Source organism: Tupaia chinensis, unplaced genomic scaffold, assembly GCF_000334495.1.
Source record: "Tupaia chinensis unplaced genomic scaffold, TupChi_1.0 Scaffold141305_1, whole genome shotgun sequence".
NCBI classification, from domain to species: Eukaryota; Metazoa; Chordata; class Mammalia; order Scandentia; family Tupaiidae; genus Tupaia; species Tupaia belangeri.
Genome location: NW_006201168.1, coordinates 81,676 through 90,796, shown reverse-complemented (window position 1 = coordinate 90,796; position 9,121 = coordinate 81,676). Strand labels below are relative to the sequence as shown.

At 48.3% G+C, this 9,121-nt stretch overlaps 1 pseudogene; it reads right to left on the bottom strand.

Moving 5' to 3' along the window:
* Positions 1-5,078: 5,078 nt before the first annotated feature.
* On the bottom strand, positions 5,079-5,490 carry LOC114005021 (peptidyl-prolyl cis-trans isomerase NIMA-interacting 4 pseudogene; annotated as a pseudogene).
* Between the last annotated feature and the right edge of the window lie 3,631 nt (positions 5,491-9,121).

Below are 9,121 nucleotides of genomic sequence, written 5' to 3'. Positions count from 1 at the left end.
CCTGCCGTATGTCTGGCCTCTTACCCCTAATGCACTGAGTTTCTGATGTTTTCCCCCCTAGTTTTTTTTTTTTTTTTTGAGGTCTAACTGACAAATAGAAATGATATGTATTTAGGATATACACACAATGATTTGATAATCATATTCATTATGAAATAATTACCACGATCGTGGTAACTAACGTGTCCATCACTTGTGGGGGCTCCCTTTCTGTGTGCAGGGGTGGTGAGAACATTTGCTGTCTACCCTCTTTCTAAATCCCAGGTATTCCATCTAGTCCCGTTAACTATACTGTTGACTAATGCTGTCCATTAGACTCCCAGAACGGGCTCATCTGATACCTGGAAGTTCGTCCACTTACCCCAAGCCCCATTCCACCCCTCCCCACCTCCCAGTAACCACCATTCCAGTATTTCTATGGGCAAGCGAGATCGTGCAGTGTTTTCCTTCTCTGTCTGCTTATTCGCTGAGCCCATTTCCTCCGTGTTTATCCGTGTTGCCAACTGCAGGAGCTCCTTCCTTTTTAAGGCTGAACAATATCTCTGTGTGTATGTATGGTATTTTTCTTCCCCATGTATCTATCAATTGCCAGCTGGGCTGTTTCCATATCTTGGCTCTCGTGAAGAATGCAGCCAGGAACATGGCATGCAGATATGTCTTCGAGGCACGGTTTCACTTCCTTTGGATGTACACGCAGAAGTGGTTCCATAACGTCCTGAGAACCTCCAGAACAGATGCGCTCATTTACCTGCAGTGTTCAGGCCTTCCCTTTTCTCCACATCCTGGCCACATGTCCCAGTCTTGACTGGTCATGGCCTTCCCAACAGTGTGCCTGGTCCCCTTCCTGCCCTGGCCTCCAGCCCGCCCATCTGGCTCCCTCCGGGAGGGGCTCCAGGAACCACGCTCCTTCTCCCAGGTCTCTGCACTGTCTTCCCTGGCTCCTTGCTCCAGAGACAGCACGCCTGGGCAACAACAGCCCAGGGAGCCCCTTCAGCTAAAAGAATCCCTTCTCCCTGACCTTGTCCTCCGCATGCTCACCATTGCCTGGATCGTCTCTGCCCTTCTCATCCAAATACGTCTCCTCTCCATGTTCTGCACCCCTTTTCCTCTGAAAGGCTGAGCCATCTGGCTTCTGTCTTCCCTTGTTCCCAAAGTCTCTGCAGCTGAAGCCGGTGACCTTGCCCTACAGACCCAGAGGGCCCTCCTTCCAGAGCCTGGCCATGGCCCTCTTAGATGAGGCAGGTGATGGCTGCCTCCATGGCCCCCGCATCTCCTCTTGCCTGATCTGTTCCCGCCTCCTGCCCCTCCTCCCTCAGTGACCTTTCTTCTGTCACCTGCTCCATCTGCTCTGGCCTCCAGGGGATGGGTGACCTGAATCCCACTAGCATGTCATTGTATTCCTGCCTTCACATGGCCTCAGTGGCTGCCCTCATGCCAAGGCTTCACACCCTGAATCTCTTCCTCCTTCCCAGGCCTCTCCTCTGAGTGCCATATGCCTGGGGACCAGACCCTGACGGACACACAATACGGTCAGCACATAACTCACCATCACCACCCTTTCCACGAGCACCTGATCTTCCTGCCCTGCCTGCCCAGAATCCAGCTCTGGGCCCGTGATAGAATCCACCTGCTCCTCACCAGCTCCTGCTCCTTCTTCCCCATCCAGCATCCAACCCGAGTCCTCCTGGCCCTCCTCCATTCCAGCTCCCTCTCCCCGGCTCTCACTTGGTTGGCTTATCAGAATCCTCTGTGGCTATAGCCGCAGCCATCCCACCCTCTTGCTGGTCCCTCCCGTGGCCAACCATGTGGTTTGGTCAGGTCTCTGTCTATACTGCTGTGGCTTCTCAGTGCTTCAGGGGAAGCTCAAGGACTCTGACGTGGCACCCAAGGACGCCATTAGGTCAGAGTAAAAATCTCTGAGCTTCTAACTACAAGACAGAAAGAATGGGCTTAGGGCAGTGTAGGGCTGATAGTAAATGAGTGTGTAAGATAGCTTGTTAAACACTGAAGATTACATTAAAATATGTACAGAACAGCCCCAGTCACTTTTAGAATTAAGTCATAGCTGTAGTGAAAACAAATTAAAAGCAAACCCTACGGCCCACAGGTGGTGTGGTGATTATGGAACTGGATTCTCACACGGTGCACTGCAGTTCGAGTCCCAGACCTGGGGGCTTGAAAGTCACACCTGCCTGCCGTGTGTCTAAAGTCCCAGGAGAAGAACAGAAGAGAAGGGATTGCTGGCCATCCCCCTGGGAGGTGATTTTTCACGTTCCCTCTCTCTGGCAAAAACCTCAAAAAATAAATTAATAAATAAAAATAAATATGGAAAATAATACTCTAGATGGAGTTTGTATTTGTAGAAAGGCCTACATAGACGCTAAACTGGGCAGAGGAGGACGCCGTACTACACACCGCCTTAGAATCTCAGAGCAGCTCTTTCTTTTTGATTTTTTTAGTAATCCTTTTATTTAACTTTTTTTGTTTATTTTAATTTGACCAGAGAAGGGGGGGAAATGTATATGTGTGTATATATGTATATGTATATATATACACATATACATATATACACACACACACACATATATATATATATATATAGAGAGAGAGAGAGAGAGAGAGGTGCCAGGTCTGGGACTCGAACAAAGACCAACTATGGGGGAGTCCAGCGTCCTTAACCACCAGGCCACCTGCCGGCCCGCCCAAAGGAGTTCTAAGGCGACCGCACCAGCTCCTCACAGCAGCCCCACACTGGCTAAATCCTGCCCTCCTCACAGACCAGGAACGACAGCTCAGATGTGGAGCCCCGCGGCTGAACCCAGGCAGGCTGGTTGGAGAATTCCGAAATCCGGGCCTCCGGGGCAGCCCTTTCTCCCGTCCCCGCATTCTGCCTTCTTTTGAACACCTGGTCAGGCCTCTAGGTGTCCCCGGTGCCGCCAACACCTGCGGGCGAGGGCGGTTGTGGCTCTGCCAAATCACTCCCTATGCTCCGCGCCTCCCGCCTAAGGGCGCTGTTGCACCCCGGAGCCGGGATCACCTGGCGGGGATAGAACCCTGAGCCCGCCTGGGACGGTGCAAGGGCAGAGCACCGGATAAGGAGTACTGAAGGCGCGCAGCCTGCCCCGCGCGCGGGGATCCAGAGCAGTCCTTCCTCCTCCTGGCTCCCAGCCCCCCAGGCTGGGTTCGTTTTCTCTTTGCGACCCCTGTGTCGCGGCTGCTCAGCTGGCGCTGACACTTGCAGAAGGAAGTCTCTTCAGTGACCCGCGCTGCGGACCCGAGCGGGAAGGTGCTGTCCCAGGTCGTTACCGGGCGGGAGGGAGAGAGGCAGGCGCGCTTTCCTTAGGGGTGGCAGGGACACCGGCGGATTGGCGACTCGAATGACAAGGAGCGCTTGGAGGCGGGCCGCGCCTGCGCAAGGACAAGCGCTCCTGAGAGCGCACCTGCTAGTGCGCACTGAGAGAGCTGGTGCCCTCGGGCTTGGCGACACTAACAGGAGCGTCTTCGAAGTCGCAGGGTGCAGTGATTCGAATGTTTGTGTCCCTCCCAAAGCTCAGGTGGAAACTGAATCCCCAAGGCAACAGTGTTAGAAGTGAACGCCTTTAGAAAGTAGTTCTGCCCCAGGGCTCGCCTTCATAAACGGATCAGTGTCCTTGTCAAACAGCCTTGGGGGACGAAGTCCAGGGTTTAGTATTTTTTGCACTAAGCAAGCTCACCTACACTTCCCGCTTGATCTTGGACTTCCCGGCCTCCAGGAACTGAGAAATAGATGTTTGTTCTTTATAAATTACTCAGTTTCAGGTTTGTTTTACAGCACACATTGGACAGCTACCATTTTGGACAAAGGGGCATTACCGTTTTGGACCGGACAGAGAACGCCTGCCATATTGATCGGAATCCCATTCTCCTGCATCTGAAGATTTTTCGCCTGGGACTACGAGATTCTGGTGGGTTTCCTCATTACCTTCTTGGGATCCGGATCTCTCTGAAATGCTAGGCCAGGTTTTGTGTTTGAAAGTGCCTGGAAGGAGAGGCCACAGCTTTCATCCTACTCCACGGGGATCTCCCAGACCCATAGGAAGGCGGATTAAACCGTGGTTCCCTCAGCCGGGCTGCCAGTCACGCAGGGAGGTGCTGAGATTCTGAAGCCCACTTGTCTGTTATCTCAGACCACTTAACTCAGTAGCCTCGGATTTCAGAAGTTCAAAGACAAAATTACAACGAACTTAGTTTAAAGACTTTAATTGGGTTTTATTTGCAATTCTAGAATCGGACAACACTTCATTCTAAAAAATAAAATGCACGTTCAGGGGCATGGTCATCAAGGTGGCTGGTTTGAGTCCTGCCCCAAATCTAGAATAGGATGGCCATGCCGCAATCCCTTCTCTTCCATTCTCCTCTTGGGATCTTGGACATGCGCACACACGTGCCCAATGTGAGTTTAAGCCACTGGGTCCAAGACTTGAACGGCGGTTGGCTACATGGGAGTCCAGCGACATAGCCATTACACCAACTGCTGGTCCCACAAGTTTTTCGTTTTTAGAGGTTTTTGCCTTAGGGTGTGTATCCTCATCATAGAGAGATAGAGACAGAGAGAGTGAAAAGAAAAGTGAGAAATCAGCCCCCAGGGGGTGCTGGCCACGCCACAATCCCTTCTCTTCCATTCTTCTCCCGGGGTCTTTGGCACACATGCACATGTTTCTGGTGTGTTTTAAGCCACCAGGACCAGGACTTGAACAAGGTCAACCGTGTGGGAGTCCAGTGATGTAACTGCTATGCCATCTGCTGCCTCCCGCCCCTTCTAAAAGGTTTTTGCCATAAGGTGCGTGTGCTTGCCAGAGAGAGACAGTGAGAGGGAAAGTGAGGAATCACCCCCTACCCCAGGGGGAATGGTCATGTCACAATCCCATCTCTTCCGTTCTCCTCCTGGGGTTTTGGACACATACACACATGTGCTCAGCACGAGTTTCTAGCTGCTGGGTCTGGGACTCAAAGGATGGTAAGTCATGTGGGAGTCTGGAGCCTTAACCTCCATGCCACCTGCTGGCCCCCACAGGTCGGGGTGATTTTCTTTTTTTTTTTCAGTCTTTCATATCATTTTATTTTCTCCCTTCAACCATGATAATATGATATCCAAATTTTGTCTTAACTGCTGGGTCTGTAAACACAGGTTTATCCATCCCACTGACTGGCAAGGCCAATGCTGCTTCTTGAAATAGTCCCACCATGGATCCTCTGGTCATCCAACCCCAGTCTCCCCCTTGCCTGGCTTTATCTTCACTCTATTGTGTAGCCACTTCATCGAATCTCATTCCAGACTAGCTTTTCCATGGCTTCCATCATTTTGCTGTGTTTTTCACATAGGACGTGTCTGACCTTTACTGCATTGCCACCACCTTTGGGACCCTGTGACTTCTCGTCACCGGTATCACTACCAGACGCTGCTCCCCCTTTATCCCCTTTTCCAGAACCACTTTTTCCTTTGGGCGGCATCTTTAAGACTTGCCCCCACAGATAGTTTTCTAATGCGTGTAATGCTTTATAGACAGAGAAGGCCTGAGGAAGGCAGAGACAGAACAAAATTGATTTAATCATGGCAAAATTGTCTTTTTTTGGGTAATGTTATAGCTGAGGGGATATCCTTATAAAGTGAGCTAAAACTGTCTTATTTTGGGATTAGTTATTATTTCTCACTCTCCTGAGTTCTTGGAAGATCAGATAAATAACTTAGTTTCAGCTCGGTGGTGAGGATCTTCCAGGGGAGTGACTCTGGTTTGGTCTATAGCCACTCAGTCCAAACCAACGGCCTCCATACATTTTATTTAACACAGATATTTATTTTTTAAAAAAGATCCTTAGATGATTTCAGTATGCAGAAATGTGCGGAAAGCCCTGCCTTAGACTCTCACAGTGATGAAGTAGCCGTCTGGGCCAGCTGCAGTGGAGCTGAAGTCACTGCTGTCGCGCAGACTGGGACCACGTGGGAGTTCCCTCAGTCACCTCCTAGAGGGGATGGCCATGCTGCAATCCCGTCTGCATTCTCCTTCTTGGATTTTGGGCATGCACACACATGCGCCTGGTGTAACTTACAAGCCGCTGGGTCCACCTGTTGACTCCTTGTTTCTCCCAGTCTCCCTGTCCACATTCGTGCATGAGTGTGCTGCTAGGTCAGTCTTCCTGAAGCCATGTCAGTCTCAGAAAGATAAAGGCTCTGCAGTCTGTCTGGAGTTGACAATGTGATTGTTTAAACCAACAGATTATAAAAAAGTTCTTTGAGGGAACCAGCAGTTAGCATAATGGCTATGTCGCTGGACTCCCACGTAGTTGACCGCGGTTCGTGTCCCAGACCCGGTGGCTTAAAACTCACACCGGGCGCGTGTGCGTGCGTGCCCAAGATCCCGAGAGGAAAATGGAGGAGAAGGGATTGCGGTGTGACCATCCCCCCTGGGGGGTGATTTCTCGCTTTCTGTCTCTATGTCTCTCTCTGTCTGTCTGGCGAGCGCACGCACCCTACAGTGAAAATCTCTCCAAAAAAAAAAAAAAATTCTTTGAGATATGGAGTCACGGTCCTGGCAGTTTCAGATTCAGGGTTTCACAGGGATGCTTTTAAAAATATGTCAGAACTCCACCTTGACAGGGTCAGTATGATATTTCCTTAAAAATTTAGATTCATAATCTGATCCAGCAGGTTTGGGGATGGTCCCAAGAACTTGCTTGTTTTTAATAGGCTTCCGGTGCAACACTCACTCAGGCAGTTTTGAGAACTTGGAGCAACCTGAAATGCGTCAGGAAACCACTAGATGGCGTGGGTCATCTTTTAGAACCATTCTTTAACTTGGAAAGTTGTCAGAGGAAAACGAAGCGGGCAGGGTCCACGTGCAGACGTTAGAGCCACAGCAATACGTTAGGGGCAGCAGAGGAGCTCAGTGTTGGGGTCTGGGGGGCGGGAACCATTCCTCTCATCTCACGCTCTCCATCTGACATCATCTCCAGGGTTAGTAATGCCTCAAGGATCCTTAGCTGAAACTACACCCTCTGAGCTTTGCTACACCATAGCTAAAAGGTAGAAGTAGAAAAACTAGCTTAATAATAGGGCCATATTTCAAACGGAGCCATGATTAATACAGCAAACATATTCCCTTACAAGTGTTGGATGCCGTTTCTAAGAATCAATAGATATTGCAAATCACCTATAAAATAGGTATTACTGACTAAATGATGGCTTGGTAATTAGGGTGGCTGAATCCCACAGGACTGACTGCACAGCTGGAGACCTGGACTCAGCTTGGAAAAACATGCCTGGTTAACATGCATGCCCAAAGTCCCAAGAGGAGAGGAGGATTGCAGTGTGGCAGTCCCATCTAGGGTGTGTAATCTTACTTCCCTCTCTTTCTCTCTGTCTCTGTCTCTGGTGAGTGCTTGTGTCCTATAGCAAATTAAAAAAGAGAGAGACAGAGACAACTACTGGCTTTTCTATGGGATGTGTTCATGCCAGGAAATGGTGTAATGTAGAGCACAATCCTGACCTCTTGCTGTCTTTTTTTTCTTTATTCTTTAACTCACTGCTCAGCATCTACTAAGTGGTTTAAATTTTTCTTATTCAGTACATGAGAAAGTGAGAGGAAGAGCTAGAACAAGTGAGAGCAATACAGAGGGAGAGAGGTACACTTCCTGTAGGCTCTGGTTATGCTGCTATCTCCTCCCTCCAGTCCCCTAGCCCATGGGATCTCGGGCACCCTCCTGTGTGCTGCGTATTTCAGCCAGATGGGTCTGGAACTTCAAAGTAGAGTTGTCATGTAGGATCTGGCTTCTCTGGAGTTGTGTGGTAGGACCTGGCTGTTATTTCTAGCAGTTACTAGGGCAGTGCCCGCGTGTGGCACTAATATTTAGATAAAGACATGGAAATTGGCAAGGACAAAGCTATATATTGTTACACCATGCAATTATTATTATTACTATTTTAAATTTTGTTGTTATTGCTGCTATAGGGTGTGTATGCTCACCAGAGACACAGACAGAGAATGTGAGAAACCCCCCCCCCCAGCAGGGATGGCTATATCACAGCCCCTTCTCCTTCACTCTTCTCTTGGGGTTTTGGGTACACACATGCATGCATATTTCATTATTCACGTGAAAAATTCCAGAATCTGAAAAAATGTGATATTGGAAACACTTCTGGTCCCCACCATTTCGGAAAAGGATGTATAAGACCTGCATATAAAATAGTAAGTACCTTTCAGTTCTTAAGATAGTTTGAAAAGCAGTGTTTGAACTTGGGGGGGGGCACTTACACTCAGCAAGAAAAATACTTGCACATCCATGTTTATTGTGCCATTATTCATAATTGCTAAGACATGGAACCAACCCAAATGTCCATGACCCAGTGAATGAATTGAAGAAGTGTGGCACACATATACTACGGAATACTATGCAGCCATACCAAATACTGAGGTCCTGACATTTGATAGAAAGTGGATGATGTGGAAGATTTACTGCTGAGTGAGGCAAGTCAGGCTATGAAGGAGAGGGGATGTATGTCCCCACTCAATATATACCGAATATTTGCACTCTATGGCAGAGACTGAAAGATTGGACGATATAAAAACATGGAGAGGAATTGTGGGAGAAGGGTGGGAGGTGGGGGAGGATGAGAAGGAGGGAATCAAGGGGGAAAAAGAAAGAAGCAAAAAATTTAAGGCACACAAAAATGGAAAGTTATCTGTTGATAATGTGTATGGTCATATCTTTGACTTATATACAGTGCATTCACACTGGGAAAATTCAGTGTATATGTTCTAATGATATACAGTGACTGAATGTAAAAAAAAAAACAATAAAAACATCTTTTGAAAAAATTGTTGGCACTTAAATGTATTTAAAAGTGGTTAAAATAGCAATGACATCTTTTGTTTTGTTTTAAATAAAAAGAGTATTTTTCATTGTAATTGGATGTACAGATTGAAGTACTGAGAGGAATTCCTAATCTGCTATTAGATGGCTCAGAGTAAAACCCATCTGGTAGATATTTGTTGATCACCTGCTGGAGAAAGGCCATGTTGAAATCACCATTACCAGCCTGGTGTTGGAGAGTCCTGGCACTCATAATGCTGGTTAGATGACCGAA